General features: G+C 32.4%; 1 protein-coding gene across 1 annotated transcript in view; it reads right to left on the bottom strand.

Moving 5' to 3' along the window:
- The window catches only part of LOC121125241 (uncharacterized), a 35,920-nt gene extending 22,397 nt beyond the window's left edge, over positions 1-13,523 (bottom strand). The window contains exon 1 of the mRNA XM_040720394.2: positions 13,226-13,523. The gene's annotated coding sequence lies outside the window, so the exon portion shown is untranslated. The remainder of the gene's footprint in view (positions 1-13,225) is intronic.
- Positions 13,524-22,011: the final 8,488 nt, after the last annotated feature.

Raw genomic sequence — 22,011 nt, 5'->3', positions numbered from 1 at the left:
ACAAAATCAAGCTGGGGGAATTTGTCTGAAAAGGGAGTATGGATTACATTTGTATTTTTTTACAAATGATCGACAGTTTTATCAAGCAATTTTGCATATTATAGCACACAGGCTGAAAAGTGCCGGGGTAAACAAAGAATACACGTTTTTTCGTTCAAAATTGAATTTAGATTTGGCTATTTATGAAAAAAAAAAAAAAGATGGATTTCTTATCTAGACAAATTTTTTCATACTTATATAAAAAAGTATCTTTACTGTTTCAATTACTTCCGCAATGGAGATGTAATAAGGACAAGATGGATACGTCAATTACAAATTTAGACGTATGTATTTTTAAAACATTTAAAAAAACACATGGGCTGTAAAGTCCTGGACATAACAATGGAAAAATCTTTTTTTTTTCGTTCAAAATTGGCTCTATTCATCAAGAGGAAAATAATCATTCCAGCATCACTTCAACATTTCATTGCCTTTTTTAAAAAAGACTTTATATTTTGTCTCAAAATAGTACTCAGTTTCAGCAATAACCTCTACATTTGAGGGAAAAATTTATAACTGGCTAGCACTTTTTATGAATCAAAGAGCCAATAGTCCCTGGGAGTCAAATCTTGAGAATAAGGTGGATGCGGTAGTAATTCGAAGTTCAATTAATTTAGTTTTGCAATTGTTTTGGTATATTCGTAAGCCAGTGCTTCATCCTGGTGAAACAGCACTCTTTTTCTTCTTCAAATGAGATTTCGTCGTTCCTACCGATTTTATAAAGCTATTTAACTGTTGATAATATTCTTCTTTTCAAGGTAGTCTATGAGTATAATGCCACGCACATCCCAAAAGACCGAGCCCCTAAGCATTTGAACTCTTCATTACTTTTTGGGGTGTTTATCCACTACTGAAATATCTTTACCCGATGAGTGAAAAAGTCTTACGCCATCTATTTAACTGTATCTTCGAGAGGGTCTAGAAAATGCCAATCGTAAAGTTGGCCACATTAATAAATAGCTGCAGTTGTCATATTTCAAAACGATATTGCAAAGAAATATATTTAATAAATAGCCATCTTTTCAAACACGCAGGACACAGATGGAAATAAAAAGTTTGTGGATTGCAGCTTTGATTCGCGCCAATTCTGACACCCAATAAATCGTCATGCAGTTGGGGTCAAGGGCAACAACCTCTACCACGTATAAAGTTCCTCGAAAATGGTATTAGCCTCAATGGTCGCCCTTGAAGCGGTTTGCCAGTCAATATAACCTCTGAATCTGCCAAACAATCTCTTGACAATAACATGGCTATGCCCATGGGCGAATTTGCAAAAAAGAAGTCTTTTGACCAATCTACCGTATCAAGGGTGGTAAAGGCTGCTGGAAGGAAGTCAAATAGGTTTGAGGAGATACTTTTCTTGACTCTAAATCATATTTTCAAAAAAAATCATCATTAATAAATGACCACCTTTTTTAATTGGTTTAACATATTTTTGACCACAGTGACCAAACCTCAACCTGCTGTACGGCAGCCACTTGTGGTAAGTAGCATCCAAAGCCTGCCAAGTCAGCCACAGCAACATTGCCGATCTTTAGTACTCCCTTGGATAATGAGTGGAGGAAGATTTTCTACATCTCAGCTTCCAGCCCTACCTTGAGGTACATATACTGATTGTAAGTTATTTTTGACATGAAAATATATGAAAACTCCTGATTGCAAAGAGTTCTGTGAACAAATAATTAATCGTCCAAAGGGTCCTTGGTTGGATCAACCTTGTCCATGTTGTTTCTATATGATACATAAGTAATTTTATTTGGCCAAAATGGTATGATATCCTCATTCAACAACGTATAGTTGGTAATTAAAATGACTGGTGTTATTTATAACATAATTATATACTATGAGACGTCCAAATTACAACTTGTACTCTGTACAATTAGCTTGTATAAGTTACAAATTGTACACAGCTTATCTATCAATAACATATATATATATATTTTATACTCATATTTTTAACCAAACAAATTCTTTTAAAAATATTTTAATTGGTTTTATGATATATTTAACTCACAGTTGAGTACAGCCAACTTGTTCTATTTATGAATATATCCTTACTAACCAATGATGTGTATATCATATTTTCCGTGTGTCGAAAGCTGCCCTGGAGAAAATTGCCATTGAGATGCGAATAAATAGCTTAGGGCCTCTTTAAATATGGTTAGAAATGTAACATTATTACAAACAAATATGCGTTGGATATTTGTCATAAATATGTAATATTAAGCTAATTTATAATGTGTTATTATTCATCATGAAGTTTGAACAAAATGCGACTAATTTTCTCATGGGCAATTTTCCTAACTAGCAATTTTCTTCCATGACAATCTTCCACGGGTAATTTTCCCGAGGGAAGTTTTCCTAGTAAAATATTTATATAATATGTATAAGGGTTTCGTGACCAGGATTCCTTTTTCACAGGCCTCTGGTAGTTTTACACCTATAAGGTAGATTTTGACTTCATTTCATGAGAGTTCGAACCACATTTTCTATCAATAACCAGGAAGAAATGGTTAATTAATTATTTTTATTTGTAAAAAGCAATACTAAAATTACTCACACAAGAAACCTAAACATCGACAGCTGACACAACAAAATACACTTTATATTGTTTGTTAGTGAGTTAGCATCGTGATTTATTCGGATATATTCATGATTTTTGTTAGAAGGGTCTAATAGCTATTCGAGCCAAACTGTTGAAGTATCCTTCTAATGAAATCAATCAATTAATTAGTAATGAATGAACACTCTATGATTGCAATTTGTGGCAAATAATAAAACATTTTATCTATTAGAATAAATATAATTACATGGTATTGTACAGCATAAATCATTATCAAATGTAATTATTATTTTTTCAGCGAAGTGGTCGTTAGATGCAATCATTAGCCTTTCATTTGTTATCCTTGCGCCGTAGCTAAGGACAAGTTTTTATACCATTTTTCCTCAAATCATAAATTGCATCATAATTGAAGGAAACGTCCATTGAGCTCCCCGCTCAAAGCGTATATTTGTATTACATAGAATGGACAAATTTCCATTAACCCTTAATAAAACTCCATCAAATGGTTCTATGAATAAAAAAAAACCTTAACATCTGCATAAAAATACTAGATTACGCTAATTATAAACAGTTATATTATAGTCATATGTTCTGAAAATCCTTAAAAATGGCTGGATTTGTAGAATTTTTTATTTTTGATGGACTAGGGATGAGAAAAGTATGATTTTTTCATATAAATATCGTATTCTTTCCATTGTAATAGGGATTATATTTTCTACAATATGGAAATATGATTGTAAAACAATGTACTAACATATTTTTAATACATTTTTGGTCAAATACATAATAAAATATGGCTTTTGTGCGGTAAAATTGAAATAAATAACATGTTTTAAGACCTTTTATTTGAATATTTTTCAGAAACTTGTCTACTTAAGTAAAGTTTAGTTTTTTATAAGTTCGAACAATACTCGGATCCAATACTACTCTTTTTATGACAAATGAAGAATCAAAAATATATCCGCCATATATTTGAACATAATAATTATTTCAGTAATTATCTATCAAAGAATCTTCTTGGTATATACAATATATAAGCTAAAATAGACATGAACGTAATTGTAATTATCATTTCTTTTTATTATGATCACAATATGTCTTTTATGCATGTTTAAATACAAAAAATAATAGCTGATGGTTGTGTCGAAGTTGTGATTTATGAACAAGTTGTAACTTGTATAAGGTGATTGTACAAGTAGCAAATTCTACGTCTGATTACTTTTTATTACCTTTACTGGATGTGTAATTGGAAACTAAACACTTTAAATCTGGAATTTTAAGAATTTTTATTTATGAAACTATGGGAGCTTCAATAAGTAAACTTTCTACAGATTTTGGCAGATGTGTTGCCATTTCTAATCTTCAATGTAAGCTCTATCGACTTAAATAATGACCTCTATGAACCACCCTAAGCTCTTAGTGGGAGTGTTAATATAATTGGGGTACTCGAGGAAAATCAAGCGGGTTCCGACCTGATAAGAATATAAACCACATTGTTTTTGGCCAGAAATGAATGTTCGTCTCTAAAAAGGATAGTTTAATCTCAGCTGTGTATCCCAGTGCACTATCTTGTTAAAGTACAACATTCCCGTCCGGATCCAGTCCCTGATCCAGGGAATCATCTTAGACCTCAACATGTCAACGTATTCAGTAGTGTGGAACCAGATGAGTGACATTGGATGTAACAAATTCCAAACTCATAACCGATGCTTGTTGCTTGGTAGTCATAAGGGTGCAGGCTTGATCTCATTAGTAATACGGTCATTAATGGCTTCTTGACGTGGTAAATAAGCTTCCTTGCTTGCCTTAATGCAGTTTCGTATATCAATTGGTGTGTGTTCTGTGCAAAATAGATTTTTTGTCTCATTATGAGGTCATTTTTCGAATGATTCATTAGTTTTTTTAGAGGCCAATACACACAGTTTCGTCGTTAATATTCCTCTCTTTATAAATCTCCAAATTTCAACAACGCACTCTCTACAGTGCAAGACATTTTAATTACCTATTAATTATATTTGATGTTATCATTTCATTTTGATCCATCAAAATTACATATTTATTATGTATTTATAAATAATAAAACTCTTGGCATTTGAACTTTAAAATGTGCCACATAATACTATTCTAAAAGAAGGGGAATACTATGGTGATCTGTTCCAGGGCTATACTTGTAAGTCCGTGTTGGACTCGGAGTAGAATTGAGGATCAACACCTGAGTAATTCCTGCCTATTTCCTAATTTATTTCAATCTCCCAAACCCCTTTTTCATGACAGCTAATTTACTCTCTTCTAAAACATTTTTCATATTGTCAGGGTTACCATGTTGATTTTCGGTTACAGATCACATCACATTTTTGCATCACTCCTCATAATATATGTTTTGTTTATAGAAATGAACAATAATGGCAAAGGAAAAGATCATATTCCAATATGACAAAAATCTTTCTAGCCTGTTTTTGTGTTGACAACCTGCCACATTTGTATACAGGGTATGGATGCAAAACGTGGACGACTCGAGAGATGGATTTAGAAATGCATGAATAATTTTATATTTTTAATAATAGACCAAAAAAAAATGGTAACAAAATATGTAGATACGGTTTTTGCAAAACTTTTTTTACTCAATATGACCACCTTCATGATCAATTATAGCCTATACACGTCGCCTGAAAGCCATGCAGGAGTTGAGGATAAACTCCTCTGATAAGATGTCCCATGCAGCAACTATGGAGGACTTCAGTGAGTCCTCATTTGGGTGGAGTTCCTCTTGGCTTCCCTCTCTAAAGTGCCCCATATAGAAAAGTCCAGTGGCTTCAAATCTATCAAAGAAGGGAGCCATATCTCTGTGGACCAGAATCTAGCCATATTATCTACGGATAACTTTTGGCACTTGGGGGACGTGTGAGAGGGGGCACCGTCCTGAGTTTGTATGTAGTTACCCTCTGGATAGTTGATCTTCATCCATGGCAAGATGTGTACCTAACCATCTTATATTAGACCTCCTGGTCGATATTCTGCCCAGCCTTGAAAAAGAACAGAGGCATTTTCTTTTCATCAGAAGCCACAACGCTGAAGAACATTGTTCCGGCTGGATATTTGCTGTGGTAAACCCCTTGGACCCCTTCTTTTGTTTATGCAAGCCAGCGGTCGTTCAGGTGGTTGTTGAATTGATCAGCTGTAAAAATCTTCTTGGCCGAGAAATTACTAATACCTAGTGTTTTGTCTGTACTTGTTTAGGACTGACGACTCGTATTCAGTCTCGGTCCAGTCCTGCATATCCATATTAAAACTTATAAAGCCACCTCACTTTTTTTTTAATCAGTTCGAGTACTAACAGTCCAATGGACCGACAATCTTAAGGACCGTTCCTAATACTAGACTGGACCGAATAATTACGAACTGACGTCAACACTACAAATATGCATGGAAAATATGCAAAGAATCATGTCTTTACAAACACTATTATCAATACGGAAAACATCACTTCGTTATGAGATAAATCAACAGTCTTCCTTTTTTGAAAGACTTATTTTGCAAGTCATGAATTCGTACTCATAATTAAATTAACTTTCTTTGATCAAAATATGATCAAAAAAATAATATCTGACTAAGGATCCTTGAGAGAGTTACACAATTACCAATGAGGAAGTAATCATAGTTTTCATGACTAATTCTATATAGATATCTAATAGGAATCATATCGAGTCGTCCAAACAGCTTTTGAGTTGTATTTTTTTATTCTTCCCATCTTCTTTCAAAAAATACCACTCCTAAAGGAGTAAGAGGTCATAAGGAAAACTCCTTTTTTGTTTTTGGGTGGTTGGTGGGTAGTAGTGATGTACTGCGAGTATACATCTTCGAGCTGGAGTTTTTTTCTAGTTTCTTAAAAGAAGAAAAAATTACAGTCTGTGAGGTAAAAATGTAGATTTTTTCACAAAGAAAAAGATATGGTAAACTTTTGCAAGAATGTAAAGATCTCGACATTATAACATATATCGTTCTATTTTTCAAAATGATATCCTTTGGATATTTAAAATGGCCTCAAATCCGGGCTTAAAGGCGTCAGTTCCCTTCTTGATAAAAGCCTCGAACATGGCTGTCATCCGCTGTAAATACGGAGGTCTTGAGGTCATCCAAATTTCGATGAGGGGACGCATAGGGTATTTTCTTGACTACACCTCAATGGTATAGTCGAGGGGAAATAAGTCTGGAAAGGAAGGTGGGCAAAATGATTCATTATGCTTTAACCAAGTCAACAATTTCTGTTCTCTTTTACCCAGTTGCCCATGGTAGCTATTGAATAAAGTTGCCGATGATGTCGTACATAAGAGGACTTTTTCAAATCATCCATATACTTCTTCACACTTCAATTTCTGCCATTGAGAGTCTTAGCCTGTTGTCTCATGCACCTGTCCGTTCTTCGGATGATTGCGGTGTCCACATACTCCATGATTCTAATATTTCGGCATCCACCACTGCCAGGGTATCTTTATGTATCTGAACTGAAGTTACCATGCTTATAATCTCGCAAACACGACTACAGGAGTACCTTACGACGTTCCTGATGCTCCTCACCACTCACATGGGCGTGGAGAAAATAGGACACCCTTTGCCTTTTGCCTCTATGCTGACAACTATTAACTTTTTTATTGTTTATTAACCGGGATCATCCCTCCTTTTAATAGACTAGTATTTTAAAATATTCAACCAAAAGTAATCCATATTAATTTAAAGTCAAGTCCACAATTTTACCTCGCACACTATGTTTTATTTGTAACTAGGGGAACACTTTTTACTCGACAAAAACTCCAAGGATAATCTTTTTTTGAAGAACAATAAATTAACTTAAATGTTTTATATTAAATTATGAATAATATTTGTTAAGATATAATATTATTCATTATTTTTTTATAATTACGCTAAAATTTGGATGATTTATTAGAATGTAGGTAAAGTTCATGACATATTTGAGTCAGAAAAATTGGAATGATCTTTCTTTTTTAACGTTTACTTTGAATAAATTGACTTTTATACAAAAAGGCCATTCTAAAAAAAAGAAAGAAATATTACTTCTGTTTTGAAATGATGAAATATGTACCCAATTGATTAAAAAGGCTATGCCTTTTTTAAAAAGATTATTATAAACATTTAAAAAAAGTATGGGCATGATTTATGAAAAAAGGCCATAACACCGTAGCCTTTTCTTAAAAGGTTATTTTAAATATTATAACCTAATTATAACTTTTTTTTAAATTTCGTATTAAATAAAATATCGATACAATTTATTAAATTTTGCAATTAAATGGCTTGGCTTTTTTAAAAAAGGTCATTCTAAAAATTTAAATTAAATCATTTTTTTGCATACAAAAACAACAAAACAATTTTTTTAAAGGCCTTAAAATTTATTTGAAATTTCAGGAGAGTTGAAAACAAAATAAGAAGTACGTCGGAAAGTAACGAAAAAACAACATTCAAAGAAAAACCCTATCGATAATCCTAATTACGTCATTCCTATCAGTAATTGGCCAGTTCCGAGTAAGTCACGGGTTTTACATGGCACCAGCCTCGAGTTCTAATAACCGAGTTTTAAGTGTGACACATCACTAGTGGCTAGCACACATTTCCTTTATATTTTTTTAATATTATATTTCGTATCTTATATGTGAATATTATACAATAAGGGGTTGAAGAAGAAAAAAAAAATATATATGTATAGTTTTGTAAAACGCAAGATGTTCACAGGGGGTAATGACCCAAAAACCTCATCTCATGTATAAAAAAAAATATATATTTATTATTAGATAAAGTCTTTACTCATTTGAGATACATCCCTGTATGACAAATTGATATATATTTTAATAAAAAAATTAGAAATAGAAACCAAGATGTATTTGAGAATATCCACTGAATTATAACTGAAGCCTTTATTGTCAGAGGTTTTGATATAGGACAATAGCTTCGGATATAAGACAATGTTTTAAAATTCAAAGTGTTCAGATTTTAATGGACCAATCGGTATTGTGTCATTTTTTAAAACTTTAATTAACGCACCCAACCTCTGTACTTCATCATCCCTGTGTCATGTGTCCTTCAACTAAGCCACATCCTTTAAATCCAGAGTTGAGTGAGGGCTTTGAACTCTATCGAGTGGTCCATTAAAGTCTGACCACTTTGAATATTAAAATTCAACAGGATATAATTTATTCATTAACAATTGAGTCTAAACAAAATTAATACTCTACATTGAGGTCTGTTTCAGCTCTCGTAATCCTTAATGTAGCCGTACTTAGTGTCAATGATGGCTTCCAGGCTATGGCGGAAGACTTGTCACCATCTGTGGATGTAGTCATCTGTCATGATGTCCCAGTGCTGGCTGAAAGTGGCTTTGAGGGCCTCAGTGTTTGATGATGGACACTACCGGCATTCCATCGAAATGCTCCCAAAAAGTGAAGTCGGGCTGGTTGGCAGCAGGACTGTAGGGGGCCGAAAGTGTCAAAAATATTTCCAGAGAGTCTTGTAACGGAGGAGATGGGCTTCTTTCATTGCAGGTGTCAACAGTGGCCTCTCCACCCTCACAAGGCTCTTCCAACCACTTTTTTTGATAGCTCTCCGGACAGGCCGGTGTGAAACCCCGAGATCTTTATCTTTCTTTTGGAGTGCGCGAATGGAAATTCGTACATCACATTCAATTGTCTTCTTTTTTGTATGTAACTTATTGCTTATGTTTAAATATATCGAAAAATGAATCTATTTCAATCTTTCAACCTTTATTAATTATTGAAGTACTAAGTTATCCAATTTCGATGGACCACTTGGTATATAGGAATACAAGAAATCCTTAATGCCTACACTGGAATGAATGATCCTAAGCTATAAAGGAAATCATTTGACAGTCCAAGCCCGTTACAAAATACATCATTTATAAATCTTGGACTGTGGGTTACATCTAACTGGATCTTGGGGAGTGGGGTCAATTGAATGATAATGATACTAACGACTCAGTCATCTATCAAACAAGTGATCTCTTTCCAATATTCTCAAAAACAAACATAATTCATATGATGGTTATAATTTTTCTACGACGGTTTATATGTTTGCTTAATTCAAACGCACACAATTTTGTATTCCATCACAGTTTCGTGTGTGGCTATTAGATTATCATCAAAACAGATATAGAAGTTTAACATGAACTAAATAGGTATTCGGGTTTTTCATTTCTACGGGAAATTGTGTGAGTGGGATAAAGGGAAACCCATTTTTTTAAATTAGGGTATCCAGTTAGTCCTAAGATAAACACTGTCAAATCTTAGTATTTCTTTTTATATTTTAAAAAGAAGTTGTATACTTTTTGCCGGTCCTACCGAATTTGAAAAAAAAACCGCCCTAAAAAACGTTTGTTTCAATATTTATTTTTGCATTTCACTGGATTCTGTAACATTAGATACAAACATTAGATTGTAAAGACTACAAGAAAGATAACTCAATATGTATACATCTGTACGTTTCGTAGAATATTTTATCAATTGTTGTCATCATAAATTTTCATCTATATATTCATTTCATTTCAAAATATTGTTTTGAATCGACATTATACTAAATAAAAAAAAACATCAGTTAACAAAAGGTTTCAAAGGCCAAACCTACTTCGATCTAAAATCTTAAGGGTTATTTTTTTGTTGTATGGCTGTAATAACTATGATAATTTGGGTTTTAGACGGTGGGAAAAAACTTTGTTGCAGCGTGTGAATATTTTGGGTCGATCCTTAGTCATTTTTTTCCTTATTCCAGTAACAAACACGCTTTATATATCAATAATATGTATGTTAGTGTATGCATAGAGTATTAAATAAATAAAAAGTAATGGATATACAATACAGCTGTGTGAACGGTAAGTTACCTCATTCGAAAAAAATGTGTGCTTCGTCGGGAATAATTAATTACTAATACAATTTGCAAAGCATAAATCGTATAAAAATCGTCAAATTGAGTAATTATTCAATTTGTAGCGTTTAATGCTTAGTTTAATGAATTAACTCAATATAAATAATATTAGGAAGTAGTTAAATACTAGATTTCCCTGGAATTTCCCACATGAGTAAAACTTACGAAAAATCCCAGAAAAAAAATATCTCAGGAGAGAAAACCCCTGGGTTACTGAGTAAATACAAAATATATTAGGAGGTGAGTTAACCCATAAACAATCTGGAACGCAAACTAAAAAAAGAGGAGAAATGCACAATATGTTTACATATTGAATACATGAATTCCAATATTTCATAGACATATTTTGGTCAATTCTAAGTTTTGTTTATTCAAAGTTTGTGAGATGAGTTGAGATATACAAGAACTTTAACTATAGTTTAAAACAAGGATGTCCAACCTTTTAATATAATGAGTCTCCTTGCCACTTCAAATATTTGAATGAGCCACACAACCTATTAAATTAATTTTGATCAAAAATTTCTTCATAAAACATAACTATTAAATACATTTTTATTTTAAATTTAGGACTAATCTAATTGTTCAAAGACAAACTGCTTCAAAAAAGGCCAATCCGGCAGTCTTATTCAGGGGTGGTACTCAGGATTACATACATAAATCTATATATTTTTTTGTGTGTATCGGGTGTTTGTAGTTTAGAACTTTAAAAAACCCGCTAACACTTTTTTCCCCACAGAACCATAATTTGTCAAAAACTCCTTTATTTAGCAATTATTTTTCAACGTTTCTACGTAATAAATGTTATCTTTGGATTTTGATGATGTTGTGACAATTTTGCTAAGAAATATTACTTGAACTGAGATTGATTAGTGGGCCGCATTTAAATATTAAGCGGGCTGCAATACAGCCCGCGGGCTACAGGTTGGACATCCATGGTTTAGATCCATTATTTGCTTTATCGCCCTTTTCAAACACATAAAGTTAATTAATTCCTCATATTTTCATTGTGAGGAAATATTTTTGCTAATTTAATTAGCAATGTGGGGGTTTTCGAAAGGATTAATCAGAAGAATTTGTTTAAATACACTGATGATTATAATTTGTCTTCAAATACAAATGTAATTTAGACTTAATTTAAAAAAAAATCGATCTTGTTTTTTTTTTATCTTTCTGTATTTTGAAAAATGTTCGATCGATTTGTATATAAAATCATTTTCCATAATTAATGATAGTCATTCGTGAAAGAAAGTTAATACATAATCAAGCAATACTTTAATGCTTTCAAACCCATGATCATAGGTGTCAAAATATAAGGAAGTACGGGGTTAGTTGGCCCACTTTATGACAGATTTCTTAGATGTTAGAAGAGATTTTGAGGTTTTAGTAGTTTGTTGCATATTGAAAAAAATATGCAAACTTTTCCCACATTTCAACACATATTTAATGTTATTTTAGTTGTAATATCAATTTTAAAGGTGAATTAACCAACTTGCCCCATGTACTATTTAGCTAATAAATCCCCAAAAAATAAATTTTATTTAAAAAACTGTAATAAAAAATGTATTTATTCTTTAAAAAAAATTAAATTAAATTGTACTTTATATTAAAAAACTATGAAAAAAGTAATATATATATACAAAATGTCATTTTTATAAAATGACTATCAAAAAAAGTATTTTATCATAAAAAAATCCTTATTCAAAAAGTGTAATAATATCCAGCAAAAATTATTGTCCCCCCTCCCTAAAAAATTGTAGTTATCTACGCCTATAATTACGATACACAAAAGTGATTAAGAAAAAAAATTGTTCTTATTGATAACTTCACTCTCTGCAAATGAAATCAAATAGACGTGAGTTAATAGGCCTAGGTATTGAGGCAAATGTGCTCATTCACTCCATCCATGCAATAAATTACAAACTTTAAAGGCAAAAAAAAAAAAAAATGCCGCATTTTTCTATCTTAAAATAATAATCATACACTGAGATTATCTTGTTTGTATTTATTTCTCCTTATGAAGGAATTGAGAAAAAAATGACGTTGAGTCTTTTTTCCCCTTTTTTAAACCAATTACTCCTTTTATATTCATTTTCCTCATATGGGAATACAAAATTAAGCAGGATTATTCCTAGTCTCTAGAGTTGCAAGCACAAACTGACGGACCAAAATGATTTTGATATTTATAGGCCAAAAATCTGGGATGTAAGTTATAAGTAATTAGTACAAAAAAATGGTGTAGAAGACGGGCGAAGTCGTTTAGGTGGTTTTTAGCAAAACAATCAAACCGTGTGCCTCTCCTTCAATTTAAACAAACTTAACAATGTTCAATTAATTAATTTGGATACTCGGTTAATTAATTTAAAAAAAATTATTATTATAGAAAGGTTTTTTAGACTCGTTTCAAAAATTAATCCGGAAAACATAAATTTTATTTAAAAAATGTCTTTTGTATATAAACAAAATGTACTTTATTTTTTAAAAAAACTACGAAAAAAGACTTTTATATACAAAATGTCCTTCCTATAAAATGAATGGCATAGATTGTATTTTAAAATACAAAACCCTTTTTTTAAAATGTCCAAATATTCGGCTAAAATTAGTTCCCACCTCTCAAAAAAATTATAATCATCTGCACCTATAATTACGATACACTTAAGTAATTAGTAAAAAACAAGCTCTTACTTTTAATTTTACTCTCCGAAAAGTAAATCAAATGCACATGAGCTACTACTAGGCCTCAGTTTTGACTAGTATGTACTCACTCACTCCATCCATGCAGTCAATTAAAACCTTTAAAGCAAAAAATAAAAAAAAAATAGTGGTTTTTTTCTTCTATAAAAAAACAATCACAAAAATAAAATATTATTAAGAAATATGAAGACGACGTTTTATGCTATAAGACACAAGAAAAACTGTTTTTAATTTTTGTTTTTGGATTTCTGTGTCTATATACCATACATACGCGTTTACTACACGGAGTGAAAATATACTCGTCGAGGAGGGAGTGTGCGTGTAATAGAGGATAAGGAGTATCCGTAGTTTGGCTGGCAACAGACGGACCCGAACACTCGTTTATTTAATATGGAAGAAATGCAATTTAAAAGGATTTTGCCAGAGCGCAACAATGTGTTTATTTGGATGTATCAAAGTATGTAGAATCATGCATTAAATGAATCTTTTACATATATAAACATAAAAACAATATGTACGAGGAACTATGTATTTATTTAGGAGAAAATATTTATTTATTCATCAATATTTAAGGTGAGATACATCACACTTGTGCTGCTAACGCTTTCTCCAATCCCCAAGCCACTTCTCATTGAACCTTGAGCTCTTCCAGCAAAGTAGTCTTTATCTCCTCAATCGTTGCAAATCTCCGCCTTTTCATAGATCTATTCAGTTTTAGGAATAAGATAAAGTCACATGGGGACAAATCCGGCGAATATGATGGCTGAGGCATGATTGTGGTCTTGTTTTTGGCTAAAAATCTCTCACAACCAAATATCAAAATTAAACAGTTCCCCGAACAAACTTCGCTGACACTCGTCCCATGCCCAAAACCCTCAAAAAATCAATGGCATGAGCCAACTGATATGTGAATATCCTAAGCAACTTCTCATATCGTAATTTTCTTTTAATGCTTCAACGTTTTCATTAGTTGTTGACGTGCTTAAGCGTCCAGAGCTTAAGGCTCTGGCATTGCCATTGGCATCTTCCGGCCAGCTTGGAATTTAGTTTGTAGTACTTGTCAATTTTTTGATAATAATTGATACACATTTAAATTGAAAAATAAGTTATTTGTTTGTTAATTACTTATTTATTTTATACTAATATCTCAAATTTTGAGATATACATACAATTTTTCTTGAAAGCGTGTGATTTTTACCCTTAAGACATTGGGTGTGTATAAAAATTAAATAGAACGTTAGGGATAATGATTGTAATTTTAATGTTGAGACGACTCTGGGCCTTATGATACCCTACGTCTAAAAAGAAAATTAAAAGTTACAAAAATTATTATATTTCAAAAAATATAATCAAATATGGAAAATTTAATGCACAGATACACTCAAGGGACATCTTCTTTACATAGTCAATATATATAGCCGCATTTTGCCTTAATAACCAGGCACAGCTGTGATAATGGGATTATTTAGTTGGTCCTTTGTTGTGTATCGTAGTCCCAAAAGTTCCCCCTTGAGGTACCTCAAAGTACCAAAATCTACAAGAGGGTGGGGCTGTTGTACTGTGAGGAGGCAAAGAGTCTTGCTTTTCAAGCATGCTGAGGAGGATTTTGCTCCGGCGTACACGCTTTACTCAATTCAGAGGCTTCAAACCCTGATGAAGATTGATCTCTTGGAGATTAAAATACAAAAAGGCCAAACTGGACCCGGAGAAGTTAAAGGAAACAGTGTTTTAAGAGAGCTTTGTAAGGGACAGGGGCCACATTTGATACTAGAAATGAAAGAAACCCTGCTCTTCCGTTGCAAAATTCTTTTGAACTCTTTTTTTGACACATTTGCCCCCCCCCCTACAGCTCTGATGCCAACATCTTGGAATTTCCATTTTGTGTGCATGTCAAGGGGAAGGCCTGCAGTGTCTGTCATCCAAACACCGAGGCCCTCAAAGTAACTGTCAGCCAGCACTGGAACGCTATAACAGATGATTATATCAGCAGGGGGTGCCATGACTTCTACCGTCACCTGGAAACCATAATGGCCACTAAGAACGGCTACTCTAATTATTAGAAAAGCTCATACCCTCATCCATTTATAGGATTATTTTATTTTTTAAATTCTATTCTAATTAATTAATTATATCTTGTTGAAATTTAATATTCAAAGTGTTTAGATTTTAATGACCACTCGGTATTTCTAAATATATTATTTATATTTTCGATTTTTTTTCCATGTTTACGTTATTTTTTTAAATTTTAATATTCTTATCTCACATAAACTACTTTTACTGATAATGGTAATTTTTATATTTTATAAATATCAACTATAAGTCAACCCTTATAGTGTAAATTTAATTTCAATTATTAACCCTTGACAATTTAATAATATTTTAATAATAATTCAATCAATTTTTATATTCTGTTATCTTACAAATACTTTGTTTCATCTTTGTGTTCCACGTTAATCTAAATAATTATTGATCCGCCTTACTAACTCATCTGGAGTGAACAAAAACTATAAACAGCAATGAATTATGATGCTTTAAAATTAATACAGTATGATGATTTTAGAGGAGACTAGGTTTAGTTGTAACTTGTAACAGTACCATTTTCTCAAAACATCAAAAAGTTATAACAGTGATACTTTTCGACAACTTCTTTTTTTTTTATATTGGATAAAAATTGTAATTTTGAGGGGTACAAATAATGTTTTTTTAAGGATCACTATTTTTATACTATTGTAGTCATTTTCTTATTGTTTTTCCTGTAACTGAAATCATTTGAATATATAAATTTAAGAATAAGGGAATTACGTATAGATACATTCAAAAAACATTATAGTTATTTATATAAAAATTGTATAGAATAAGATACAAAGATAAGCTTTTCCTCAAATTCTGTAAATTAAACTGTTAAAAACTCTTCCCTTCTTGGATACCATAGATGGAAGATACTTGATCACTTCTGATGCTGTGGACCTTGTGTCCGTTCCAATGTTTTGAATACTCAGAGATAAGACCACATGTTAAACTTCTGTTCTCTTTAATCATTGGCATATTTATAAATTCCTCCAGATCCTCTACGGAATCATGGTATACTTCTTTATTACTACTGAGTCTCTATCGTCATTGGAAAACAAGTGCAAGATAATTCTCGACTCGTAAAGATAATCTTCTTCTCTTTTTTCGATATTTTGGTCTCCAATGCATATTCTATTCTGATATTACATATAAATAGTTATTTAAACTGGAGAGACCCGCAGTAAGAAATAGTTCCCGAATGAATTACCCAGTGAGGAATAAAGAGTTTCATTTCTCATCCACAGTTCCTTCGTTGAAACTCTTGAATCCTGTTCCTTCCAAAGTCGACTTTTTTTTCGTCTCTTATTCTGGGGAAAATGTTTCAGGGTTAAGAATCCTTCAGTTTCCTTAATGTATATAATGCAAAAATCCCTTCGAAAAAAGTAAAAGTGAATCTTAGACTCTCAATGAATATGCACCCTTTTTTTCTCGATACTTTTGTCTGCTGTACATATTATATTTTGCTACTATCTGCATATATAAGTTTGAGAATTATTGAGTCCTAAGTGATTATCTGATAACAAATTATAAGTAACCTCTTAACTTCTGTAGACTTGCAATTTTGAAACTTAGTTAGTCTTAATCAAAAAGGAATCTCCCGTTTCTAATAAATTGACAAATAGCTTTGTAAAGCATCGTCTTGGGTTTCTCGACGTCAATAAAATTTGTCTAGTTTGTTCGCTGAGAATATCATATTGTAAAGCTGACTAGCATGTAACGTAGGTTAAATATAAAATAAATCTGAAACTCTTTTAAGACAACTTCTATTAGCACTATCTTGATAAGGTTCAATGAGATCTTAATCTTCGCCAGAAAATTCCCACACCATGAGTTATTGATTTCTCAGAAATCAAAAAGGTTCACAATCTTTCATTTTAAAAAACATAATGATGGAAGAGGCTATGTATCCTATCTGGACATATCAAATAATAGATAAATATATGAATTTGGAACAATTGGATCAGTCCTTTTCAGTTTTTATTTTCACATTCATGCTTATTTTTTGATTTTCATTTAATATTCTTAAGTTTCTAATTTTTTATTTTAACGTATGTACTAGGGGGTAACCGTTTTTTGGTAATCTGATTTTATGTTATGTATTGATGAAAAATATATATTTGAAAAGTTTTAGTCTTCCAATGCAATTTTTGTAACCTTTAGTCATTTGAAAATAAGATATTTTTAATAGAAATTATATATTTGTAAAGGGATTGAGAAGTTTCAATTTTAAAGTTATGGTGCTGAATTTCAAAAATTTCATTAAGATTCCTTTGTATAATATAATAAATTTTGTCATATTTAAAATTAACTTCTTTTTTAAAAGAAGTTGTATTTATCATGAGAAGGAGATCGCTCCATATTAACAAAAATGTTCATGGCAAATTCTCCTACACGGAATAATTTTATGGATACAATAACAACAACTAGTTTAGCTGTTGAAATAATTGTTTAATTATAAGTACGAAAAACACTCTTATATAATATATAAAACTCATAATGTAAGACCACAACGATCCCCTCAATATAGTTGGTTTAGTACCTCTTCCTCCGCCACAATTTCGTGATCCTCCTCTCCTAGAAGCACCTACAGCTCCTGTTCTTCATGATACTACTACGCCTATAGAGTTCACGACTGGAACGAAAGGATCCATGAACGTATGATATATATAAATATTTATTTACTTTAGAATTTGTATTGCGTGACTATTTGGTTAAATATATATGCTTAATTCGTAATAATAAAAAGATACCATTTAAAAATCTGGGGCATGTTAATCAATTTTAACAAGAAAAAATCAACTAATTTGAAATATCATAGTCACAAGTCCACCCGACGAAATTTGGGGAAACCTTGTGGACACCTGAGGTAGTGTGAAGGTCCTTATGATACAGACCCGCAGTTCTTATTGCTTTGATTGTTATGTTCACTATGTAGTTTGACACGAGGGCCTATAAAAGGTATGAACAAAATGATTTACATCGTATTAAATCCGCTCTAGTTGGTGTTCATTAAAAAAAAAAAAACTTTGCATGAAAGCAATCCATAGCATGGGATCTTTGGATGTAGACGGATTCTAATGGAATATGAGACAAAGGATAGACATTCACTCGATGAAAATTTGCTTTTGAACTGTTCTATTTGATCAGAAACTTACTAACGTGTTTACAACCCAACTGTTGGCAATGCATGCTACTCGCATAGGTAGGCAGTAAACATGATCATTCATCCATCCATCTAAGGAACTCTTGACGAGTTGATCTGGATCTAGGGATTGGTGAAGTGACCGAGCAAATTAAGTGGACCTCTCTTCTTCTGTAATCCACCTATCACATGACGACTGCTCCGATTTAGAAAAACGAATCCGTCAGAATCTTTGATTTTAATTGACCAATTGCAATACGATTTTAAATGATTGTATTATTGTTTTGCTTCTTTTCTCTTTCTTTCTTCCTGCAGCTAGATTAGCCCAATTCTTCCTTTTTTTAAAGATTTCGGTTCAAACTACCAATTTATCAATATTTTTAGGATCAGTATAAAATGATTTGATTGGTGGCTACCTTATTTTACTATTCGTTGATACTGGGTGGTCCATTGAAATATGAACTCTTACCAAGTCAATAATTAAAGAACTTTGAGTTGTTAAAATTAATTCATATTCCGATGTATTAAAGTATGAGCAATTAATTACAAAACGAAACAAACGTGAATTCTCTAGCTTACGTACAAGTCGAGAAAATGACACTTGAACGTGATCGTTTCATTTCTATTCGCATACTATCAGCAATTAGGCGTATCCCGGACCACTGTCTAAGCCGTCAGAGAATCCGAAACGTTGGGAAGGAATAATGACTATGTCAAAACGCCGAATTGGAGGAGTTAAACAAAAAATCGTTGGTCAATCGGCTCAAATCCATGAGGTCCCATGCATGAAATCTTATGGTTTCACCACGGACTGTCGAGAGAGCTTTCAAAAAAATTGAAGGAGGGGAATGAGCCTTGTGAGGGTTGAGATGCCATTTTTGATAGCAGCAATGAAACAAACCATTGCTGGACTCTTTTGAGCTCTTTTTTAACACTTTGGAAGCCTTCAGGCCTCATTCCAAACCCACAGACTACAGTTTTTGGGTGAATGTCGAGAGGAAGGCCTGTAATCTCTGTCATCCAAACACCCATGCCCTCAAAGCCACTGTCAGTCAGCATTGGGACGCCATGACAGGAAGACTACATCTGCAGTGCATGCCAAGTTTTCTGCAGTCGTCTGGAAGCGATCATTTCCACTAAGGGCGTCTACACTAATGATTAAGAGAGTCCATACACACATCTATTTATAGCATTAATTTTGGTGAAATTCTACTATTAATTAATAAATTATATCTTATTAAAGTTTAAAATTCACTGCGTTTAGATTTTAATAGGTAAATGGGTATACATAATATAATAACTAACTCTGGTATTTCTGATCCATCTAACTTAAGTTAACATAAAAATGTCATTTTTTAAGGAATTATTAAAAAAAAACTGAGCATCAGATACAATAATAGAAAAATAAATATCACTCAATATAGCCTTCGTTGGTCTTAATAACGGCCTTGATTCAAGTCATGAACTGTATTAAGGCCCTAGAAATTAGATCCTAATCTAAATTCTTGCATTTTAGAATGATGAAGTCGATATGGAACTTCTTGGTTGTGTGTTGACCTCTGTTAAACTTTGACTCAAGGTATCTCCAGACAAAATAACCCATTGGGTTCGGGTTGGTATGCAAGGAGGCCTAATATCCTTACACATACAGTCGTGGCAGTCCTCTTGGAGCCAATGACGAGTGGTTAGTCTCAACAAGGTCTTTCTTCAACCCTTCTACAGTTAATGCTTGTCATCTTTGAGACATTTTGTTGTTCACCAAAATTATCATAACAGCGCAGCTGAGTTCTGCTCAAAGAAATGTGATAAACAAAATATATTTTTTGGTTGACAACAGGAGAGTTTTTTTGGCTACTAAGTGAATGTTTATTTTCCCACAAAACAAGTATTTTACAAACTTGTCATCATATATACGGTTAAATAGAAAAACGTGGATTTTATCTTTAATGTAAGAAGGTTTAGTGACTACTTTTCATTATTAATCATCTTGTCATAAAGACTGACCAAAAAAGCCAAAAATTAATGCATCTCAGAACTCTTGGAGGCTGAAGTTGAGGTGGCGAGGATTATGAACATTCTGAAGTGCTTTAAGAGCCTAATTTTCAATGTGGCCAAGATAAAGAATAGTAGAAAAGACCTCTCCAGGAAAGAAGAAAGTAGATAAAATAATTTAAAGCCAGATTTGGAGCTTCTGCCCAGTTTAAAGAAGAAGATCAATGAGTAATCCACTAAATCGATGAATCGCGCCAACGACTTCTCTGCGTCTGCTAGGACCACCAAGATGGTCATTATGGGCTACTGGGAATTATCTTCATACACAAGGACCCCACGTCACGTTCTGATCATGAAGACCAGGAGGCTTGAGAGTCCACTTTTACCAAAACCTACCCTATATGCCGGAATAAGCAAAAAATATGAAGCACTGGATTTCATTGTTGAATAAAGTTATTTTATCCATATTCAATGGTGACTCACTCAGTGAGGAGAATATTGAGATTACAACAAGTGCAGAAGTTTTTCTTGTGTTGTTAATTCTCCTTTATTTTTTTAAATAATTAAACTACACATCAAGGATGTTTTTAGCTGAGGAATAAATACTTATTTATTTCGTAGCTTCAAATATAGATTAGACATAGACATATTTGAATCAATCATAGGTTTTGTATTCAAACTTCTGGGATGTGTTAAGATCAGAATGCATTGTAGATATAGTTTTTGCACTTTTATTTGATTTACATGACTTATATTACCCCCAATATGGCCTCATTCAAATAAAATCTATCAATTTCTTATTCTTTTAAATAAAGATCAATTTTGGCCACTATATGTGCAATTTGTGGCCCATCCAAAGGGTCAATAAGAATAATTTGTAAATATAAATTAACGATAGTTCGTCGAAAAATACAAATTTAATCCATATTCAATTTTGAGAAAAATCATTGATGCTTGCTTTTGTGTTGACAGGCCACATACCTTGGTAAAATTAGACGAGTTTAAGTTCAACCCTCTTGGATTAGCCGATTCAAAAATTGTTGAAAGTATTCCCGGTCTCCCCTTATAAAAAATTTATAATGCTAATTCATTAATGTTGAACTATAAAATCTAATTTATATGCAATATCGACCTCACCCATGTTTGTTACATACTTTTTAAAAGGTAGACTGGTTGGTTGGTTGGCATGAATAGGGGGTTTTTATGGGGGGGGGAAAGGGATCTTGTGATGTCATCATTCTCGAAAATCAATAATTTATATTAACAATAACGTTAATAATTACACAACCAAAAAAAAACAAAAAAAAACGTTCTTTGCATTTAAAATTTCATGGTGATAAATTTGATTATCTGTTTTATATAATAGAGTTTGTGTGTATGTGTGTGTTTTTATGGGTGCCCACACCGTTGGGCTTAAAAAGCTGAAGCTTTGCATGGGTGCCTTTTTTAACCTGGTCAAGGTAATTATTCTATACCCAAAACAGAAAAATTGTTTAAGGAGCTAAAGAAGACTGGATAGGGGGTTGAGTGATAAATGAAAGAGGGACCTTTTCTAAATTTATTTTAAATAAAA

Source organism: Lepeophtheirus salmonis, chromosome 10 (assembly GCF_016086655.4).
Source record: "Lepeophtheirus salmonis chromosome 10, UVic_Lsal_1.4, whole genome shotgun sequence".
Taxonomy (NCBI): Eukaryota; Metazoa; Arthropoda; class Copepoda; order Siphonostomatoida; family Caligidae; genus Lepeophtheirus; species Lepeophtheirus salmonis.
Note: the sequence above shows the minus strand (reverse complement) of the source record. Positions and strands in the feature narration are given on the sequence as shown.